Source organism: Python bivittatus, unplaced genomic scaffold (assembly GCF_059951505.1).
Source record: "Python bivittatus isolate LINGU-HERP-01145 unplaced genomic scaffold, Pbiv_v1 ctg000580_np1212, whole genome shotgun sequence".
NCBI classification, from domain to species: Eukaryota; Metazoa; Chordata; class Lepidosauria; order Squamata; family Pythonidae; genus Python; species Python bivittatus.
This window is the reverse complement of record NW_028277087.1, coordinates 29,746,055-29,769,831: the sequence shown is the minus strand read 5'-3', so window position 1 is coordinate 29,769,831 and position 23,777 is coordinate 29,746,055. Positions and strand designations below refer to the sequence as shown.

The window sequence follows — 23,777 nt, the reverse complement described above, 5'->3', positions numbered from 1 at the left end:
CTGAAATGTTTGCAAAGCCCATTAAAACCGCAAGTGGGGAGTGAATTTACTGAAACACAGAAACAAAGACATGGAAATTAAAATTCTGGCAGCCCAGGCCAATGGAAACTTGGATTTTAGCAAAACCACTTCAGCTCCAACACAACTAAAAGAAAAAGGTCACATCCAGCGCAGTCTCAATTTTGGGATTTTATATAATATGCTGCTGCTGTTTGTTCATCACAGAGGCTCATATTCTTGCGTTTTTGTCTGATTATTTAAAGAATTGATTATTCATGTTGATTCAAATGGATCAAAAACTCTGAAAAAGACATTTTAAAAAATGTAATCACCTGGGTTACAGCATTTTTGTGCGACCCAATATGGGTGTGGCAAATTGTTTGTCTGAACCATCTGCTGAGTGTGCTGCTGTGGTACTTCTGTTTTAAAAGAACTGAAAACCATCTAACCTTTCAAATGTTGGTGAACTGCAGCTCCCATCAGCCCTACTCAGCAGGACCACTGGTGAGAAAGGATGGGAGCTGAAGTCCAGCAACATTTGGAAGTCTTGCAGGGTGACCGTTCCTGGTTAAATGACGGATAAATGCTAAACTGCCCAAATCCATTTTAGAAATAGCTTCCACAGTCAGCCTTCTAAAATTTTAAATTTTGTGAAGAAGCTTCACTTAGGATTCCACAGGTATAGCCTGTAGGGTTTGAATTAAAAATGACACCAACCTGTTCCTCACCCCTGCCATTCTTGCCTAGCTCACTGGGCAAGTAGAAAGACTGTACTGGTAAGATGGCCCAATTACCTGACTGTTGTCTTCATAGGCCCATGCGAAGAAAACTTCTCATGCATGTCAAAAGTTGCTAATGAATACCACAAAAAGGCAACAAATCAAAGATAACCTGTCTCATCCAGAGAAACTGCAGAAGAGTCATGAAACAATGTCCTTGCTTAAACAAAATAGGCCTATGTGCCTACTCTTTCTTAATATTATCACTGTATAACTAGGAGAAGTAAACAAGGTTTTGATTGATCGGCACGGTTAAGAAATATAAAATATTTTGAGATTACTTTGGGCAAATTGAACATAAGATTATATATCCAGGACTTTTAGGAAATAATCTTTTAAAATTACACTATTTCCTAAAAGCAGAATACCAAAATTTGTGAATCCAGTTGGAAGGCACTCTGAGACCTGCAAAAATAAGACCTAGAGACTGGGGGTTATCCACTTTTGACCTGAACCATCATGTATACTCGCTTATTTTATACATCCTCCATGTAATCTTCCCTTCAACTGAATTATAAATCTACATAAATGAAGATCTATCCCTATTCGTTACGGCAGACATAAACAACAAACACCCACTAAATCACGCAAAGATAGGGATATAACAGCACCCATCCAGAGTTTTTTTCAATAAATTACATGATCCCCCAGTGTAGATCTTATTGGCACGTGGAATCTAACAGCACCCAAGTCCACTTCAAAGACAACTAGCAAAAATTAGGAAGAGGAGAAACCTTAAAATTATACATTAAATCTTAGCTCCTTTCACCTGATGACATTCTTACCTGGTCTGGTGTGATACACTCCATTTATTATTATTATTATTATTATTATTATTATTATTATTATTATTATTATTTCTAAACACATATTAAAATGTTATGCATGCATGTGACATCTTTGTTCTTTTCATTGTGATGCATTTCTTCATTTTTGGTGATGTATAAAAATGATCCTACATTAAGGAGGGGCATGTTACCTCCTTATCTTTAATAATTATGAATAAGTATTGAATGGCTCAACATTAAAGATAATGAGGCAGCCATGGGTGTCTGCAAAGGGAGCAAGAGGGGCAAGTAATCAAATGTGTATGACAGTATGATCAGACAATCATACTAAGCAGAGATTAAATATTTCTATCAGATATCAGGAAACAAGGACGTAATCATGGTATTTGCATAATGACATCACTGTGCATGCCATTTTGGCATCAGTCTGGGCTGTTTTGGATGCTCCCTCTCCTGCAGTCAGTGGATGTTCCTGTAACATGCTCTATTCACGAAAATAGGAACTATCTAACATTTTCCACAACAGATTCCAAAACCCTAATTGTGTACTAACTTCCTGAAATGTTGTCCTGTACACCTCTCCATAAAAAAGCTAAAAGAAGTTTTATGGGTGGTTTTTTTTTTTTTTTTTGGTTTGTCTGTTTATTTTTTTAAAAAAAGAAGGAAAAATCCCTAAGAAACATGGAAGACCTTTTAAGGTTGGAATTACTGATTAAAGGCTTTTGCTATTAGAGAAGCAAATAAGCAGCTCATTCTCAATGGCTATAAATGTAGGTAAGCTGGTGGGTGTTGCATAGCACAGGAATTGGCTTCGGGGTTTCTTGCTGAGACCTTGCACTGTATCCAAGGTAAAAGGAACACAGAATTGTACATTGTGACAGTAATGCACACATGCACACACAGACTCAGACATAGCCCCCTCCCCACACAAACACAGAGTTCTCTAAAATTTCATGTTTCAGACCAACTGGCAGCTTAGCTTTGATTCTTTCTAAACCAGAGCAGAGAGATTCCTTGTACTGGTCTAGTATTTGGATCACATGCCTCTTCAGCTGGCAAGGACTTCTTAAAGCACTTATGAAACCACTTCAAACAGAATAGTCCCATGATCCTGCCTTCTCCCACAGTAATCTTTTCTAATTATGATCTCAGTTTGGAGATATCTACATTGGCTGTCTTACACTGAAGAATGTGTATCATTACCATCTACCCTAATCTCATCACTCTCTGTAGGTATATACACACACTAGTGTGCCACAAAACAACTGGAAAATGTTACTACAATATATTTTTTCTATCAATATTCTTTACTTGTCCCTGTTTGCTTGATTTGTTAAGCAAGTGTAAAAGCCAATGATTTTACCAAGCCTATTCAGGAGGATTTGATGACTTTTATAGATCTCTTCAGACATTAACTTGGTCACTTCCTTTAATTAATTATCCTTTGGGGCCTTCTATCAGCTATCAGCACCAAGGTTGGACTACTTTCTTTAACCATACTGGACACATATTTGCAAGACACGTCTTTTCAATTAGACTAACCCTGAGCTTCAAAGAAACAGGAAACCACTCTCAACCTCAAACCAATCCAGACACAGGAAACCAGGGACAGACAGAACAGCCTGCAGCTTCATCTGCAGGAATCAGAACAGCAAATCAGAGGCCTTGCAGAATGGCATGGTCCCCTCTTTTCTACAGCACCCAGCATTTCTTTGGGTGGGGACTTACACTATCAGATATCATGAAATGACAAAGGAATAACACTGGCGGCATCTTTATGCCAAATGACTTGCATTTTAACTTTCTCATTCTGACTAGATGCAGTAAACAGCTAAATAGAAACTTTAATTCAAGTATATTGGTTTAATTGGATTATTCTATACTTTCTGGGTAGACTGAGCTATAAAGACAGAAATGTATGTGTACATGGCACCAACAATAGGAAGCATTTGAACAAATGATCGTTGATGTGACAGAACAGTGTGAGAGCTTGACTGAATGTTCTTGTTCAGAGGCTTGTAAATACTAGGTTTATAGATCAGTACCAGCCAAATCCCCAAACAGAAGCAAAAGTGAAGAATCTTGGATCAAATCTGTGGCTTAACCAGGCAAAACAGAATCTCTATGGTTAGGACTGGCAGATTTTATGAAGTGATTCAACTTTTTGACATGCTGTAGAATGAGAGACACTATGTCTGCAAAAACAAAGCGATGTGTATATGACTTGGTAAAAGTCAAGCTAGGCGAAGGAAGAAAGAGATGGTGGGAGAGAAGTGGATCCCCTTTGACTGACAGGCCTAGCCTCCAATCATAGGGAATGGTTTATTCAAGAACCCTGCAGAAAGGCAGATGGTGTGTACTTTGTGTAAAAGGCCTTTCTTTTCCAATCACAGGGCACAGGAATTGTCTGAGATGCATTGTAAAAGACTGGAAAATGTTAGAGACTATCTTCCAGTCAAAACATTTAATGTACACTCTGTATTAAAGAACAAACCGCAAATGAAAATGCTTTCTTATCTTCACAGAAAATAAGATTACATTCTGTCCAAAACCAGTAATACCCTTTTACTTATGTTCCTGCAACTGTCCATTTTCTTGCCAAAGATCATCTTTACAAGCGTAAAGATGTATTCTTTGGTGTTCATTTTTACCCACTAATCAATAATGAATCCCCCTTCGGTCAAAATGCTCCATGAGTTCATTTTCACAAAAATCCCTTAATCTAGCTGTTTAAAATTCAATAAAAATTACCCCAATTATTGGGTGAACAATGCTTGCAACTGTTGTTTAATTTAGTCCCAAAATAACAAAATTATAGGTATTTTTCACTGACCCCTCTCTTCTGGATGCAGGGACTAGCACTTGGCTATCTGTGTTCTTTTTGCAATCTGTTCTACTAGGAAGTGGGAAGGCCTTGGTCTGATGGTGCATGTTGGGGGGCTGTCACAGTGGCTTACCCCCCCCCATGCTGCCCAGAGCCAGAGGGCAGGTATGGCCAAAGGGGGATGGGGGGCTTGCTGTGAGGGCTGGGTGTGGCTGGTTATGATTAGGTAAGTGGTTTTAGTGGATGCTTGGTGGTAGGCATGGTGCATATGGCCATGAATGGATGCCTTGGCCTGGGAGGGAGGTGGGAAGGGTGGGAGAGATCTGGGGGAAGGGCAGTGGGTGGGCAGGAGCATAGGAACCATGATGAGCAAGGGGAGATATGGTGGGATCTGAGGAGCAAACTGCACTCGGGGATGTTGGGCTCACTGTTGAGAGTGATCATGATGTCCAGCCCCTGGGATCTTCCTTTGGGGTTAAGTTATAGGATCTCAGTGGCCCTGGACTCTGGCTCCTGCTATTAAATGCCAGATTGGTCTGCAATGAATCTGTCTTCATCGATCCTTGTATTGTATTGTTTTATTTATTTATGTATGTATGTATGTATGTATGTATGTATGTATTTATTTATTTATTTATTTATTTATTTACTAGATTTAAGACAAACAGTGCATCTGATTGAAGACAAATAAGAACTCATATTAGAGTGATTCACATGAATATCTGCAGGGCCACTGAAAGGAATATTCTTGCTGTCTGGCAGATAAAGTCACTCAGATCCACTCAGAGTTGGACTCCTACTGGACAGATCCAGATGGGATGCTCCAGGTATGGTCTTGTAGAGTTATGTGGATTGAGTTTGACTCTGTGGTTCCTGAGGAATGGACAGGATTTTCCAGTCTCTGCACTCAGCCACCTGTCTGTTAGATTCAGGCCCCTCCTGGATGGTTAAGGACACCCAGGGTGTAACCTATGGTTGGGCTCATGCAGCGGTTACTGCTTCTCTGTGGAAGGGGATGGATCCCTCAGTACTGAAGGAGGCTTTGGTGCACCTTCTCCTCAAGTGTCTGTCACTGGACCACCTATTCTGAACAGTTTCGATACCATCAACCACAGTATCCTAGTAGGCTGGCTTTGGGAGTTTGGAGGGGGACACACTGTTTTATGGTGATTCGCCTCCTTTCTATGGCTAGAATTAATTGATATTGACAGGAGATGAAAGGTCACTTCCACCACCCCTCACTTTTGGGGTACCCACATTCTCTCCCCTTATGTTTAACAACTATATAAAACCACTGAGTTAGGTTATCTGTCAATTTGGGGTCAGCTATAATCAATACACTGATGATACCCAATTATACATATTGACCCCAGGTAGACCCAGTGACACTGTCAACATCCTGACACAGTGCCTGGAAGCTATGTGAACCTGGAAGGGAAGGAGCAGATTCAAGCTCAATCCTGACAAGACCAAGTACCTTTGTTGGTTTCACCTCCCTGATTCTGGGGATAGTCCCCAGGGACAGTCCCACTTTAGTCTTTAACAAAGTTGTAATTCCCCATGGAAGACTAGTGTACAACCTGTGGGTCCTCTTGCACTCAGAGCTCTTGCTCAAAGGGCAGGTGGCAGCTGTGGACAGGAAACTCTTTGTGCAGCTTCATCTGGTGCACCAGTTGCATCTGCTGTTGGACCAGGAGGTCCTTCAGATCGTCAGTCATGACTTGGTCAGGCCTAGCCCAAGGAACTCCTGGAGACCGTGCAGGTTCAATCAGCAAGGTTTATTAGCTAGTGCTTGTTTACAGAATCTTCTCAGACTGCTGGCTAGTTCCCAGGAACAGGAATTCATTATCTCCTGGAATGTTAGGGGTGCGTCAGCTTTTGCCTCTTATCTCCAGTGCGTTGCTCTGGAGACGAGATCATGTTCTTTACCCCCCTTCCAGTCCCATGCCATTCCATCACTGTCACCTCTCAGTTGGATTACTGTAATGCGCTGTATATGGGTTGCCCTTGAAGCCAACCTGGAAGCAACAGCTGCTCCAGAATGTAGCAGCATGGGCAGTAATAGGTGTGTTGCACCATACACATGTGTCCCCGCTGCTTTGCAATCTGCACTGGCTGCCATTTGGCTTCTGAGTGCAATTCAAGGTGCTGGTTATCACCTCTAAAGTTCTTCATGGCATAGGGCTTGGTATTCCACCTGTCTCCATATGTTTCTGCCTCCCCAGTGAAATCAGCTAGAGTGGGCATGCTTCAGATCTTGTTAATTAAGAATTGTCACCTTGTGGGATGCAAGAAGCATGCCTTCTTGGTGATTGCTCTAGCTCTGTGGAATGATACCTTCCCAGAGATTGCTACTGCTCCCACTCTTTCGAATTTCCACAAATCGTTAAAACGTGGTTGTTTGTACTGGTCTATGACCGTAATGAATTGAATCGAATCGAATCGAATCGAATTGAATTGAATTGAATTGAATTGAATTGAATTGAATTGAATTGGTTGTTCTCTTAGGCTTTGGTCTAGGAGGATGGTTGAGCCCCTTTATTTATTTTTTGGGGTTTTTTAAATTTTCCCTTGTATATATTACACAAAATAAAATAACACGGTGATAGATAGATAGAGAGAGAGAGAGAGAGAGAGAGAGATACAGAGATACAGAGATACAGAGATACAGAGATACAGAGATACAGAGATACAGAGATACAGAGATACAGATACAGTAGTATTGTTTTATTTTAAATGTTTTATTGTAGCCTTCCCAGAGTTACTGTAGACTCCGGCAGCCTCAAAATTGAAACTGAAATTCAGATAATAAATAAATAAAATGCAAAAATGAAAACACAACACTGAAAGCAATCTAGCTCTAAAACTCTTACATCCATTGTTTGAAATTTAGAAGTCTTTCAAATTGTGTGTTATTCCTAGAATGTCCATCCCATTCTGTTGAACATGTTAAAAGTTACAGCCATTTGTGTTTGTCTCATGCTGGCCAATGAGGGATATTAATTATGCCTTGGATTAGGCCCTGAAGTGAAATATCCAGCCTCTAATTCTGTTCAAATCAATGAAGGCTTTTTTTCAAAGCACTAAAGCAAGCACCAAACTGTAAATTTTGCACACTCCACTTAAATACCAGATGCTTGAGACAGGACAGAATTGTAAGGTTCCTCAAAGATAATCCAGTCACACTTCTGCCAATACAGGAAATCTACAGTACTATTATAGCGTCTCCATCTCTTTTCTTATAAATTGAAAACACGGGTCCTATTTCTGAAATAACACAAAATAAACATATTTATGCAATTGCTCTGAAATATTTGAAGGGCACAATCATATTGCACCCATTCCTGGACCGGGAGGCTCTACTCACTGTCACTCATGCCCTCGTGACCTCTCGTTTGGACTACTGCAATGCGCTGTACATGGGACTGCCCTTGAAGAGCATTTGGAAGCTTCAGCTGGTACAGAATGCAGCTGTCCGGGTTATAAATAGTGTCAGCTACTCGGCACATGTAACACCACTGCTTCGGGAGCTGCACTGGTTGCCGGTGTGTCTCCGGGTGCAATTCAACATGCTGGTCATCGCCTATAGAGCTAGACTGCTTTCAATGTTGTGATTTCATTTTTGCATTTTATTTATTTATTTATTATCTGAATTTCAATTTCGAGGCTTCCAGAGTCTACAGTGACTCTGGGAAGGTTACAATTAAAACATTTAAAATAAAACAATACTATCTCTGTATCTCTGTATCTCTATATCTCTGTATCTCTGTATCTCTCTCTCTATCTCTCTATCTCTCTATCTATCCTGGCTTGGGACCGGGTTACCTTAGGCACCATCTTTTCCCAATTGTTTCTACCCATCCAATCCGGTCCGGCAGGTTGAGCATGCCCGTCAGCCAAGGAATGTCGGCTGGCGGGGACCAGAACATGTGCCTTTTCTGCTGTGGTGCCTGCCCTCTGGGACATCCTCCATTCTGAAGTCAGGATGGCCCTGACCCTTTTGGCTTTCAGAAGGCCTTGAAGACCTGGCTTTATGCCCGGGCCTGGGGCCCCGAGTGTGTGAAGGGCCCCATTTCATGGTTGTGTTGATACCAATGGTTTTTTAAGATCTCTTGGCTGCATTTACTTTTTGTATTGTTTTTAATGTTGATCATTTTTATTGTTAGCCACCCAGAGGCACTGGTCTGAGATGGGCGGCTATATAAATTGAACGAATGAATAAATAAATAAATAAATATTGTCATATTGATTAAACATATCAGTTCAGCTTTGCCTCATGGTATAAGTCCATACCCATATCAATGGTAGAACTCCCCTCTTTTAAACATCATCCAGATTCTCAATAATTTCTTAACATGTGAAGCCCAAAACTGGACACAGTACTCCATGTGAAGGCTGGTGAAAGCTAAATCCCAAAAATTAGTAATGACAAAATTGATAATTTGGCATTTTATTTTGTGCAAGCTACTGATGATCATTTTGAAACAAAAGAAATGTAAACTGTGTTGATGAATAAAAAATGCTTTAAGTGGTATACAAATGTTTTAAATAAATAAAAAAGCCAATCTGCTTTAATCTTAGCTGAAAATTGCTTTTGTGTATTTTCACATTAATTTCAATGGGAATTATGTGACTTCCTTAGGTTAAATTGAGCCAAAGAACACTGATTTTATGTACCTTTCCCCATGCTTCCAATTATTTGAGTACACATATATTCAGATACGCACTGCAAAGTTTTTTTTAACACTTAGTCAATTAACCACTATGTCCTAAATAAAAGAAGATAAAGATAAAATGACAGAAACAGGGAGAGGGGGAGAAAGAAAGGAAAATACATATACCTATACATCAGTTATCATCAAAGCATATGTTACATATGATAATTAAAGATGGACCATGTTCTCTTTGGTTTGATTATATTTGATTGTTTCAAAGTTACCTCCTATTTGGATTTGATCTAGATTAGAATGAAGATAGTACAGCAATATGTTCCTCCTGGTGTGCATCTGCATGTCTATATCTCCTAGTGCAGGAAGTTGCATTAAATTATTCATCTCTACAGAGTGATTATTAATTATGGTGTGAGAAATCCCAAACACATATGGTGACAGTCTTGGTTAGAACTGCCTCCTGCTATGCCTTAAAGATTCATACTTGGAGGCAATGCATTTTTTTCCATGCCAAGACCACCTATAGTTTTCAAGTTAGCTGAAAATTAGCATTTTCATCCTGTGCCCTCATTCTAGCTTTATGATATATTGTTGACTACTGTCATCTTGTAACTTTTTTTGTGAAGGGATAGTTGTTAACAGCCTATCAGTATAATATGTTGCTAAAGTGTATTGGATAACAGTTCTTTCCTTCATTTACCTTTATACACCTGCTTTGCGAATGACTTATTCTAAGAAGCATTGAATGGGAGATGGGAAAGAAGATTCTGTTGAGAACTGAATGTACATCTTTTGTGAAAACACCATTAGATGTTTTTTTCAGTTCGGACTACTTTTTAGACAATTGGGTTCAAAACAGGTACAGCATAACTTTGATCTGCTTGACTACTTAGTTAACTTTAGTCTAAATAAGATGAAGCCAACATAAATCCTCAGGTGACTGGTGAAATCCAAATTAGTCTATTGTGAGTAGACCTGTTAAAATCACTTAAGAGTAATATGGCCCTTTAAAAGCTAACAAATTTATTATTCCATAAGATTTTGAGGGTTATGATCCACTTCATTAGATACGTGTAACGTAGTCTTGAAGTTTTATGGAAATACAAACCATTATTGGAAAGTTTGAAGAAGGATATCAATGATGAAAGAAAGTGAACGGCAGTGAGAATTATCTTTAGTAAATGACTATTAAGAAAACAGTACAAGGGTATACTCTGGATATTCTTGCATTGATGAGATGATTAATACATGCAATATATTAAAAAGAGTCTTGTTGTGGAGTCCTTGGGGTTCTCTGAGCTTGGTTCTTTTCTTGCAAATGTTTCATTACCCAGCTAGGTAACATCTTCAGTGCTAAAGTGGGATGTATTTAGTTATCTATGTAAGGCAAAGTGTTGCTGGACTTTGGTTAGGAAGAGCCCAGTACAATTTTCTTCTCAGATAAGAAGCTCATGTGAACATGAATTGTTCCCTCATATGAGTGCATGTGAATTATCTCTGTTTTAGCCCAAAGTACTTTATTGAAAGCATTTCACACAGGGTCCTTTCAACAATTCAGAACCAGCTCTATCTCTCTCTCTATGTCCAGTAGCTGAGTCAATATTGTTGACTCAGCTGAAGTGGATTTGAAATCCCAGCAAAGCTGATCTTTGTATAAGCAGCCCTTCATCCTTTTGGGAGGAAGTCTTGCTTGTCCCATCTTCCAATTCTTTTCTTCCTCCCAATGAGAGTCAGGTACTATTGCATTCATTGGAGGAAGAGCAGAATGAATGAATGAATGAATGAATGAATGAATGAATGAATGAATGAATGAACACACACACACACACACACACACATATTCATATTTTACTTCATCTCATTTTATTTAGAGTGTTTATAAACCAAACCAATCTCTGGGTGATTTTATTTTAATCATGTAATTATTTCGAAGACAGAACTCTAGCGTAACGATAGTTATAATTGTGGAGATCTCAAAGGCCTGGATTTATTTTTTGTTACAATTATTTAAGGGGGAAGGCTTACCCCATCTCCCAGCTACTGTTTTAACTTCTGCTATGCATTTTGTACTTCTAGATTATGCTTCTTTTCACAATAAAATACTGCAAAATATTATCTAATTTTCTCTTTAACTTTGTCCAATATAGATTGGACATTCTGATTTGGTTTTATTATGCTTGCGTTCTGTAATGTTTTGCTAACCAGCTTTGGAGCTGAATTTTAAATGGATAAGTAAAATTAAATAACTAGGCACAGCAAATACTGTGTGTATTTCTCTCCAGAGCCAAGACTTTACTTTTTGAAGCTGGTGTTGACCCAGAGAATATAAATTATCCCTCCTCCCTGTGTTTGAGAAAACAGCCTAGTTTCCTCAGTCCGAGTACCAATTTAGCCCAACAGCAGTCTTAGGAAGTAGAAATCTTGTGGCTAAGGAAAGGATGTCCAAGATTTCCAGGAAAATGGAAAACTAAGAAGCCAGCTGTCACTGAAGATATAAAGCTCCCTCCCTTTCCTCCTTCATTTTTGTTTATCTTGTCTATGTCAGAGTCACTCCTGACCAATACCTAACTTTGTGTCAACTGACAAGGCAAACTCTGAGAGCTGCCATGCAAAGGACAATAACCTATCATTTGCTCTGTTACTATTTTGTCAGCAAGCAAAGTATGTGGGCAATTTCCAAATTCTACTGTCAGGAGATTGTGACTGGCCATCACTTGCAGAAATACTAGGCTCTGTGCTTCTGTCTAAATTTGCCTGTATTATTACAACCCATTAATGGGAATAAATGAAAATCATAGCAGAAGTTACAAAGGTGGCATTCTTCTGTTTCACTGTCCAGTCCTCATATTTGTCACAGAAGAATTAAACTATTAATGAAATCACAGAATATGTGTTGGAATGGACTCAAAAGGTCATCAAAGGGACCTTCCGAAGGAAGAATGTTGTATTTCAAGCTAATACTTTTTTAAAAGTGAGTGTTAAGCAAAGGGAGAAAAAAGTCTAACATAAGACTTAAGACATTTTTCTCATTTGCTTAACACTCTTTTAAAAAGGTATTAGCCTGAAATATGACAATCCTTCAGAAATTGGCTTTTGAACACTTTCAAATCTTGATTTTAAAATTTCTCTATAATAGATGTTTTTAAAAGATCCTAATACTTAGGATAACATTAAATATCAATTTACTAAGTGCAATCCTAGGGCTCTAAAGTCTATATATACTACAGTTCATCCTAGAGTGCTAAAAAGTATATATATAGTAATATCCATAATAGGAAGAATTGAAAGAAATATTGTATTAGGAGCAAATCTATCTAAATGGTATTGTGCAAGAGTTGGCAACCTGAAATCTGTTGACCAAATGTGGACCACAGACCCATTTTTGTGGCTTGCAGAGCTGCAGGATCTCACCACTGAAATTCAGTAACAAAATATCCATTTCCAGCAGCACAATTCAAAAAGTTTAATTGTTTATACACATTTCTATGTAACCTCTTCATATGTCCCAAGGAGATGGGGTTTTTTTTCATGGTTTAAGATTTAAAATAGGTGATTAAACCTCCCACCTCTTTTTTCATCACCTAAATTCTCTAAAAAGCAGGAAAAATGCCATTATCCTCTATAGCTCTCAAAGGATGATGATAATGTTGACAGTGATGTTAATATGTTATATTATGGAAATGTTGTTCCTTGGCTGAAAAATAATACCCCACCTCTGATGCAGAGAACCATTTATTTGTATTCTTTTTAGAATACAATGCTTATTTAAGTTACAGAGCACACTTGTGTCCATAATAAAACTGGCCACTGTAACTCTTACCAAATCTTAATCTCAGTTAAGCAATTAAGAACAAAGGTGGATGGTTATACATTTAGATGCAAAGCATGAGAAAGCTATGAGGACAGCTATGGTGGACACGTCAGAACTGACACCTAGTACAGAATATGCCCTGTAGTACTAACAAGAGGCCTTTCCCCTCTGCTTAGTTGAAATGCTATCTGCCCATCTTTGGATAAGCAGGAAACTATACCCACAAGACACCTGCTGTGCCCATGGCCAATCCCTAATCCTACTCCTGTTGCCTCAGTTTCAAATTGCTGTAGTCACCTTACTCCTTTGCAAGGTGATGAGTAACAAGACTAACAGACTGTAGACACTTGTTAGGTTGCCCTTTGAAGTTATCTAAGTAAGGAAGAAAATGCTTCAGTCAGGGAGCTAGAGACAAGATGAAGATAATGGCATGTGATCATTGGGGGAAAAGGATATTATTGGAGCTTGTTTAAAATGGGGCTAGATACATGTTGGGGGAATGGCCCATTGTTGATGCACCTAAATGAAATTGCAAAAGATTTTTCCCAAATATTCTGATTGAAAACAATCTTGAAGAGACCATTTGGGAAACAAACACATGTATGAGCGACGTTATTTACAATATTCTGTCCCATTTTCTACCCCATAGCTCAGTTTAGACTTAGATTTTTGTATATTATATATTTTATAATTCTTTTTTTTCTTTCTGTTATAAAAAAACTAGGGCACTGACATAAATAGTTTAGGAGATGTTTCTTTAATATTTCCTTAAATAGAATCTTTGGTCTAAAAATAGACTGTTTTCAAGAAAACTGGGAGAAAATGTAGATGATAGAAATGTTATAACAAATTCCAAGGATTTAACCCCCAAAATGTATACATTTCCTGGCCAAATAGGCAAAGCAACATTTATTCTTTTTTCCAGCTTTTATTTTGTTCATTTAGTTTCCATTAAGAATCCATTAAATAATTTTCCTTTGCCATTTATATTTTATTTATTATATTTATATACCACTCAACTCCCAATGACTCTGAGCTATGTTGACTTTAGAAATTACAATATTATCTGTACTATAATCATGTGATATGAACAAGCAGAATAAAATTTTAATGTTTTCTTCGATTATATCATTTTTGTGGTAAAGAGGATCACTATGGGTTGCTGCCACTTTTCAGAAACTAGCCCATATTTTTACCCTAGTGTTCAAAGTAGATTACAACTAAATAAAATAAAGCACTAATGGTATTACAGCAGTTATATTAAAACATTAAAAAAGAGACGGATTAAAACAGAAAGCTAATATTAGAAACACATGAAAAGTGTACAGTACATGTATTATACCTCCAAATAACTCATTTTATAAAATGTCCTTGCTTCTATAGTTGCTAATGTTTCAGGATCATTAAAATGCCTTTTCTAATTTGCTTGGAGATCTGTTAATCAGTTTGTGATAAGAAAATACTTACTCCCATCAATTTTTTTAATGTGAAAGTGCATCATTAGCCAATCCACATATAATTCTGTTTCTAAAGGCTTTACAAATCAAAATATATAAAAATTATTTCTTTTCTATGCAATGTGTTTATTGAAAATACCAAAAGTTAATTTTAGTAATTTGAAAAAAAATCCCATCACTTGCCTACCATATGCATGAATCACTTTGCAAATATTCTGTATTTATGACATCAATATAGTTAAGTGTGTTGATCAAAATAATGTGAATGCAAAACAACCTGCTGAAATATTGGGAGATTTGACTTACTTTGAAGAATCCTCTGGAATGAAAAGTCTTAAAAGTATTATTCTATTAACGTTTTTAAGGAAAGGAAAGGAAAGGAAAGGAAAGGAAAGGAAAGGAAAGGAAAGGAAAGGAAAGGAAAGGAAAGGAAAGGAAAGGAAAGGAAAGGAAAGGAAAGGAAAGGAAAAGAAAGGGAAAAGTCTGATGAACAACTTATGTGAAATAGATAATGCTAATCTATATTGCACCTATTTTAAAGCTCTGCTTAAAAACAATACAGAACTTCTGAGAATCTGAGACAGCAGAAAAGATTAATGGATCATTTTAGCCTTTCTAATGAGAAAGAGCTACATCCTGGACACAGGTCATAAAACTGGCTCAAGGATGACAACAGTGCATAATGACTATTTTGCACAGCCCCCTATGATCAGCCTAATAGGCAGGAAAAGATAGATTAGGATAGGGCTGAAGACTCAGGCAACTCCTTCTCTATTAGTCGCAGATTCTTTCTTTAACTTGCCTACATTTTATAACATCTGCTGACCTGCTTCCATTTAATGCATGCTTTCACATTTCTCCCATCCATGAATGGCAGGCTTTTATAGTATTGTTGGGTGAGAGCACTGGTATTTGTGGAAGGTGTATGCAGTTGTATGACAGCTGTTTATTTGTAATAAGACAAAGTAAGTAGTGAAGGGAACGCAGTAGGATTTAATTCAATGGCTATACATTTGTTATGCTGACTAGAACAAAAAAGATTTCATCTTTTTTACTATATACAAGTTTACTACCTAAGTATTTGGAAGTAGAAAGTGATTGCCTCCCCCCACCCACCCACCACAATGAAAAGAAGATGCAGAATCAGTGTAGACCCATCATTCTTGGTCACCTTTGGTCAGTGAAAGGAGGTCATTGGCTGCATCGAAAAGTGGAGTGTTCTGACCCTTCAATTTTTTTCCCCAGGATCAGTGTTGCTGTCTTCCTTAATTGACAGCTTGTCATTATCCAGCCATCTTTGGGTTCACAGGCTTTTTATATTACTGGTACTCTTGAGATTCCTTCTTCTCTCTTTATAGTGGGCATAATCACTTATAAAGAGTGATGTTTGGCTACTTTGGTCAGTTTGGCGTATATGAGCAAAATTGGATGATAAAGGATCTGGTGCATACATGATGATGTACCCAGTCATTGGCATTTGACATCTTGGATATAGTTCATAAAACTGGCTCAAGGATAACAACAGTCCATTATGACGCAACTAATGCCAATTATATAGTTTATGTCATTTGTATGATAATAGTGTGATGCATGTGATGTCACTTGTCTCCCTTTCCTCCCATGACCCATGGATGTCCAAGTACCCACCATAAATCACATGAACTGGATAGCTCAAGAGGATCCAGAAAGTATGTCACTATGGTGCAGGGTGGATATGTACGTGTGTGTATGTCTGTGTGTGGATTTATGCACATTAATAACATGTATCAAAGATTCCAAAATCCCTAAATCTCTCTATAATTATGCTTAATTGTACATATCAGAACTTACAACTCATTGTTACAAAAGGTCATGAATGGCTCCTGTGACCATTCAGAGGCTTCTGATTTAGCAATTTTAATCAATCTGTTCTAATTCCTTTCAAAAGCATCTTTCCTTTCTCACTGAGAGATATGGAGGTATACTTGGCTAATAATTTCTGATGGTCAAGGGCAAACCATCTCAATACCTATACATAATAATTGTCATGAAATATTGTAGTCTTCCAAGCCTCCATTTGCAATCAGTATCTTACATAATTACAATAATAATATTATGCATTCAAGTCTTGAGGTATATCTATGTTAATACATTGGGAAGGGAAGGGAAGCATTCCAATGGAAGTACAAATGTGTAATAAAAATCTCATTTTTTTCTTAAAATGAGGCAGGAAAGATATACTAAGCTAAAAGTTTTGACTGATTATAATTCTTGACAAAACCTGTATTCCTGTGTTTGAAGGTTTTTTAAAAAATATTTTCCTAGATAGTCTCTTAGATTAAAATAATCCTCTCTTAAGTGTGTCTGTTTCATACAATGTTCTTTGTGTGGAAACAGATGGGGGAGGGGGGATAAGTGTGAAATCACAATGACTTTGCCATGAATCTGTTCACTTGAAGAAATTTGACCACCCACTTTTACGCAGAGGCTCCCGAGTTCTGACAACTCTGATCGTCTGGCCTTTATCACAGAATATTAACTTGACATCATATCCAATACATTTTGTCTCTCCACCAGAATAAACATTTTTGCAGAGAAGCTCCTTTTTGGAGCTCAGCTGGGCCCTTATAGGTCATTCCTTTCTCTTGAGAGAGTCCAATCCAAGTTCTTAAGATCTATTTTCCAAGTTCCTTGCTGTGTTTCCAACGTGGTGCTACGCCGTGAAACTGACCTACTAAAAATAGAAACTTCTGCTCAGATTTATATTTTCTCCTATTGGCTTAAGCTCTCCTTCTTCCCAGATGGCTAGCTCCCCTGATTATGACCGATAATTTTCGATCCTCTTGGTGCCAGGCAATACATGCTAAGCTGCAACTATATGGCTTTTCAGGGGCAGCCATTATCTTGCTGGGCTACGAACGTGCACTAGAGAATCTTAAACAATGGGTTATTGATCTAGAGCTACAATCAGATCTATCACTTCTACCTAAGAACATTTTCTTGGGTCATTCAGCACACCTTCTCCAACCAGCTAGATACCTTACCTGCATAATGATCCCAAAATTTAGAAGGGCCTTATCCCTGGCCAGATTCAATGCCCTTCCAACAGCTATCACTGAAGGCAGATATTGAAATATTCCTCTCAATCAAAGACAATGCCCATGTGGCAGAGGAATAATTGAAACGATGGAACATGTCATCTTATATTGCCCTCTTTATGCAGATGCTCGCCAGGGACTATTACCCCAGTTTCTTGATAAACACCCAGGTCATTTGGACTCCTTCTATCTCAAGTTGCTCCTGTCAGACCAATCTGATTTTATTTCATTGTCCTCAACTAAATTCTGTTTTACAATCTGTACAATATGCTGTAACATCCCTAATCAGGTGTGAATCTTAAGTCTAACTTCCTACTCTGTGACCAAATAATAATTGATCTGATACGACAAGTCAGTATAAAAATTTATTACTTTTGTAGTCTTTTACAAATTTTAGCATTATTTATACCATTTTATAGTTATTTCTTTTAGTCAATTACAGTATTTAGATTATTTGTTGTAAAATTAACTTAACTACAAAGGATTTTTTTGTTTATAATATCTTCACACTGCAATTTTAACCCAATAATCCTATTCACATTCTATTTTATGCTATTAACATAATTTTTGTTTTTATACTTACTGTAATGTAAGAGCTATGTCATGGGTTATATGCTGGTCTATGACCGAAATAAAATTGATTGATTGATGCAGAGAAGAGACAACAGGTCTTGTAGGCTACCTACAAAATCACAGTATGACCAAGAGGCTTCTGAATAGCCTTCTTAGGTGTTCAAAGTGCTACTGATGGAGAATTATCTAGGTGCAGTAATTTAAAAAAACCCTATAAGGTGAATGATATCATTATTTCCCATACTTGAGATGGAAGCTGAGAGGCATTGGCTTGCGTAAAACTACTAAGTGAATTCAAGGCTGAGATTTAAATCAGGGACTTCCTGACTCATAGTCTGAGACTGTGCACTTTCCAATCATCCACTAGATTGTATATAAATGAATTATCTAATGTTAGACGTATTGATAATTCATGCATTTGCAGATGCACAAGCAATACACACAGAGATAAATGTTTGAAGTCTACTTGGTGTAGAGGAAATAAACTTGAAGAAGGAATGCAAGAGGGATTACATAAACATCAGCTTGGTCCTGGAAGGGAGGAGAGAGTAAGAAAGAAACTCAAGATTGTCCTGCCTTGATTCTCTTTGGTATAAAAAAATTGATTGATTGATTGATTATGTGCCACCAAGTCGTTTTTGACTCCTAGTGACCACACAGATAGATTTTCTCCATGATGATCTATCCCTAACCTGTTCTTTCAAGTTTCCCAGTGGTGCACTCATTGCCACTGTAACTGAGTCTATCCACCTTGCTGCTCTTCTCCTTCCTTCCACCTTTCCCAGCATTACAGCCTTTTCCAGAGAGCTGGGTCTTTGCATAATGTGTCTGAAATAGGATAATTTGAGCCTGGTTATTTGTGCCTCAAGTGAGAACTCTGGGTTGATTTGTTTGATGATCCATCCGTTTGTTTTCTTGGCTGTCCACAGTATTCTCAGGAGTCCTCTCTAATACCAAAAGCGTCAATACTCTTCCCATCCTGCCTCTTTAAAGTCCAACTTTTGCTTCCATAGAGTGTCACAGGGTATATCATGGCTTGCGCTATTCTGATCTTTGCAGGTATAGACACATCAATAATGGTATAAGAAAGGGGAGAGAGAGATTCTGCCAGGCTTTCAAGATACTGTTATGATACCCTGAAATAATAATGTAGAGTTCCAGTAGTCCTTATAGAATCTCTTTCCTGACCCAGTCCACCTGGAAGGGCTGACTCATGGCTATAGAAGAAATCTTGGCCATAGTCTGAAAATATTTGGCAACAGAAGAGTTGCTGAAACTTAGCAGTTGTGAATCCAGTCTGCAACTGAAAAGAAAATCATGGGAGGTACAAGTTATACCTCACTGAATCTAACTGGTTGGGAAAGTCCAATCAGCCATCAAATTGAGCCCCCTGCTCAGTGCAGAAATCCAAAATTAAACCATCCCAGAAGGATGAGTTTCTGACTGAAACGCCAGTTAAAGGGGAACTCATCACCACTCTGCAAAATTGGTTCTACTGTCAAACTGCCCTTATTGTTAGGAAAGTATTTGTCCCCTAATTTTCAATCAGAAACTGCCTTTCTTTAAGTTAAATCCATTGTTCTATGTCCTGCATTCTTGACTGAGAGAGGGCAGATCTTTACCCTTTTCTATGTGATATGATTTAATGTATTTCAGCAGTATTATTATATACCCTTCTCAGCCATCTTTTCTCAATTTGTTGTTTCAGTTTTTCTGAACTCTTTTTAAGTTTATGTATTTATTTATTTCATTCAAGTTAGGCATCACCAGATTCAAATGAACTCTGGGCAGCTCACAGCATAAAACAACAAAACTAATATATAATCCAAAGAGAGAGTATGCAGTAGTAATAAGATAATAGTGCATCCGGTCAATAACACAAATTGCATACTCAGCAAGGGGCTGTAATCAACCTAGCTCAAAGCCTGGAAGAAGAACCAGATCTTCAATGTCCTGAACTGGAAACAATATTCATTTCCTGTTATTTTAAATTATACTTCTGCTGATTCAGCCTAAAATTGCATTTGTCTTTTTTGCAGCTACCTTACATTCCTGGCTCATGATTGCATTTCAATGAAATATAATATCAGTTTCTTTTTTCCATGTGTTATTACCAAGCCATGTACCCCATCTTATAACTGTGCATTTGATTTAAGTTTCCTAAGAGAAGAACTCTATTAAATTTTATTAAGTTATCTTCAATCCCTTTCTCTAACTCTCTCAAGAATTTGAATTTCCTTTTCCAGAGTATTAGCTGTCATTTGCAAATTTAATAAGCATTTCCTCCCCCAGAAGTAATATGATATTTGGACCAAATTAAAGTTCATAATCAAAAGCTCATTCTGGAAAAAATGGAGATACTATATTTGTCTGTTTCTCAAGGTGTAAATGAAAAGAGCCGGAAAGAATAGGTTCTGTTGTGGACTTTCTCTACTCTGTCACTGAAATTAAAAGAACCTTTTAACAAATTGGACTATATTATTACAATCCTACCATACGAGAAATGTTCTAACCCCACTTATCCATAATCTAATAACCTCTATCTTACTGTAATGTTCTATACATGTATCTCCTTTTGGAGACTGTTCAGAAATTACAGATAAGGTACTTCCTAATTACCTATTGGAACTGGTTGCTATGATAATATAGTATTGTATTACATCGACAGTGCTCTCTCCTGATCCAGTTTTGAGCCCTATTCCAGGAGTTGATTTTAAACTTTGAAGCTCTTGAAAGCTTACAACCCATTACTACCTAGGCTAATTTGAGTCTACAGATCTATTCATATCTTCAGAAAGAGGCTTCTTTCTCCTGCTTTAATAGATGACAAAACAATTTCTGCACTATCCTGTTCATTCCACTGTGCACTTGGAGACCATAATGTACACAACAAGCAGATACCAGTGTTGAAGAACTCAGAAAAGCCATTGATTACATGAAGAGCTACATCAACATTTGGATTCTGCAGGACTTCATACATAGAATCTTAATTAAAATGTAGCCTTGAAATGTTGTGCATATAGAAAACCATAACATGACAGGATCAGTTTATGTGCCATACAAAAGAAAGAAATGTTCATCAAACATGTTTTCTAAAAAAAGGAAATCAAGGAAAATTAAAACTCACCAAAAGCAGAAAAAAATGCAGTTATGCTACTTCTTCAAAGCACAGTCTTGTCCCTTGCAGCCTTTTCATGCTTAGGGCTAAAATAACAAAGCTAAAATACTGAAAACAGGTGTCACTTGGCCCTGCAAAAAGCTGATAAGATCAGATGGATCAAAGGCCAAGGTCAATAACATTGCAAAACTGCTTGGCCAATGTTATTTTTGCCATGATTCCAAACTGTTGAAAAGCAAAGCTTTGAATCTGACACCTGAGAATTATATGATATATGATATACTTTTTTATTAAATATAACAGGCAGAAAAACTTGGACCTTGCACAGCTTCCTTGTAATTATTAGCCAGTATTTTACAAGATGAGTGTTCTGAATGCTGTAGTATCACAATTGTACTTTCAAGATCTTGTTGTTTTAAACTAAAAAGGAAAAATAAATACTGAGATACAAAAGCTCTGAAATGTATAGGTCATTCTCTATAGGTCATTCCCCCAAGTGGTGGCAACACCAATTCTTCCCATCTTTTTTCTTCCTACCTCATAAATGCACCAATGTGAAGTCAGTCATGTACACATATAGACACACATAAATCACAAACATCCGTTTCTTTCAAATCCAAGGACCTTCATATGTTTATTCTCAGATGTAAAAGTCCCTCATTAAGGCAAGAAAGGTCCTTGAGAAGAAGGATTATAAGCATTACTTTAAAAAGTGAATAAAGTTTTAACAGACCTAATTCAGAGCCTCTTTGAGTGTTGATACTTAAAAGCAAGTAGAACAACCTTAGCTCAATGGCCGAGTATATTTTTCATATCTCTAGCTTCTACCTAGAGATTTTCAGGTAACCTATAGGCTAAGATAAGCCTCTTTTTAGATGGCCAGTGCCAGTGAAACCATACAGTCTAAATACCAGGAGTGATAATTGAGCCCTACAGACCAGAGGCTTCACTATCAACCATCCAGGCATTTGCATGTTTGGGGAGTGGCCTTGTATAAGCATATTCCTAACAAGGTCCTACTAGGGTGTTCCATTAAAAAAATATCAACAACAGGCTTTTATTTGTTTTTTAAAAAATGGGGAGGACCTGATATAGCTGTAAATGCTTATTTTATCTGTTCTTCCAAAAGTGGTGATGAGCTTAAATTCAGGACAGCAAAAGCAGACTCACTTTTGTGTAGTTTTGAAGGTGGCATAATTCTAAGTGAAATTAAAATGAGAACCTGAACATCCTTTAAAAAGAAAAAAAAAACATTTTTGTTTACTTTTTGTTGTAATCAGTTGTAAAGCATGGTCAGACATTGCAAGGACATGAACTAGATTACTGATCCTCAAGCTGTGCCACAGAACCCTGAACTTCTCTAGAAACTTAACCAGAGAGTTTCTCAGTTAGAAGATCAGCACTAGTGGAATTGCTTCTTTGGAAGACAGCTTGTTCATGACTTGCTTTCTTTCACAAGAGATAGCATGGCTGCTCTCTACTTCAACCCAAAGATTTTGACTGTCCCTTAAAAAATGCTGGAATAACAAGACTAAGAATGAAGTGAAAGGTGTAGCAGAATAAAGCAGTGGGAAAGACTATTTACTTTGGGAAGAACATGACATTTATGAGCACTGCCCTATACAAATGACCTAAGTTTAGTCTCTTGATACATTTGTTTTCTTTTTTGCAAGGAGATAATGGATTATTCAGAAGTGGCATCTCTGACTAGCAAGCTGATGTGGTACAGTCCATTCTATCATTACAGCTTTCTATTATCTCCCTCCACTGCATGTCTAGACCAGCCCTGGGTTCATGTAAGGTGAAAAGACTTAGTTCTGGCCATTGTCCTATAGATGACTAGTATCTGAATAAGCATCAACATGTAATAAGGATACAAAAAGACTGAAAGGAATGCAGAAAGGAAGTTGCATGCCAAATGTGGACATCTCTTATTTAGGCATAGCTAATTTTCAAGGAAAGGATTTTTTTTTTTTTCCAGAAAACAGTAATCATAGATGGATTTGTCAAAACAGGCCTTGGAAGCTACTGTAGAAGGGAACAGAAGAAGAAATGAGGGTTTCAGTTTAGAAACCACCCCCTCCCCAGTCTTTTAAGAATGTGTGCATGATGTATAATAGATACCTGTCTGATATAATTAATTATATTTTCCTAAATTTAACATTACCTGAAGGGGAAATCATTTTGCTTGGTGAAATCCCTCATGCCACACAAAGTCTGTTAGCGAGCCAAATTTAATTACTGTGATAAAAACCACAAGAAAGACCAGGTTTGCATTAAATCCATAACCGCATCTAGGGAAGAACAGCTTTAATCACCTTTGAAATGGTGACCACAAGATAATTAAAGGGAAAGTGCTCTCATTAGAAATTATCCAAGAATATCAAATCTCAAGGTTGTTGTTTTTTTCTTCCTGAAGTCCAATTTAAAAATGTGTTTGCATGGGCTTCATTTTTTCCCCCCATTTCTGCTTTGAGAGGCTATAATACCACTAGAATTCTTCAGAAGGAGGCCAGGCCCCAATCCAATGTGAATGTTATAAATCCATCCGTGCCTACAATGGAGTTCTATTTCAGTGCACAAGGAACATAATCCCATAAGCTCTCACTATTGTTGATAGTCTCGTCTTGTCTCGTGTCAGAATGCAGGAACTGGAAGGGAGATAATTATTAATCTAAAT

The 23,777-nt window shown here is 37.5% G+C and overlaps 1 long non-coding RNA gene across 2 annotated transcripts in view; it reads right to left on the bottom strand.

The window, feature by feature from the left end:
- Positions 1–21,217, bottom strand: part of LOC112540649 (uncharacterized) — a 160,036-nt gene extending 138,819 nt beyond the window's left edge. For both annotated transcript variants that reach the window (XR_015797693.1, XR_015797694.1), the window contains exon 1: positions 21,107–21,217. This is a non-coding gene — a long non-coding RNA (uncharacterized LOC112540649). The remainder of the gene's footprint in view (positions 1–21,106) is intronic.
- Between the last annotated feature and the right edge of the window lie 2,560 nt (positions 21,218–23,777).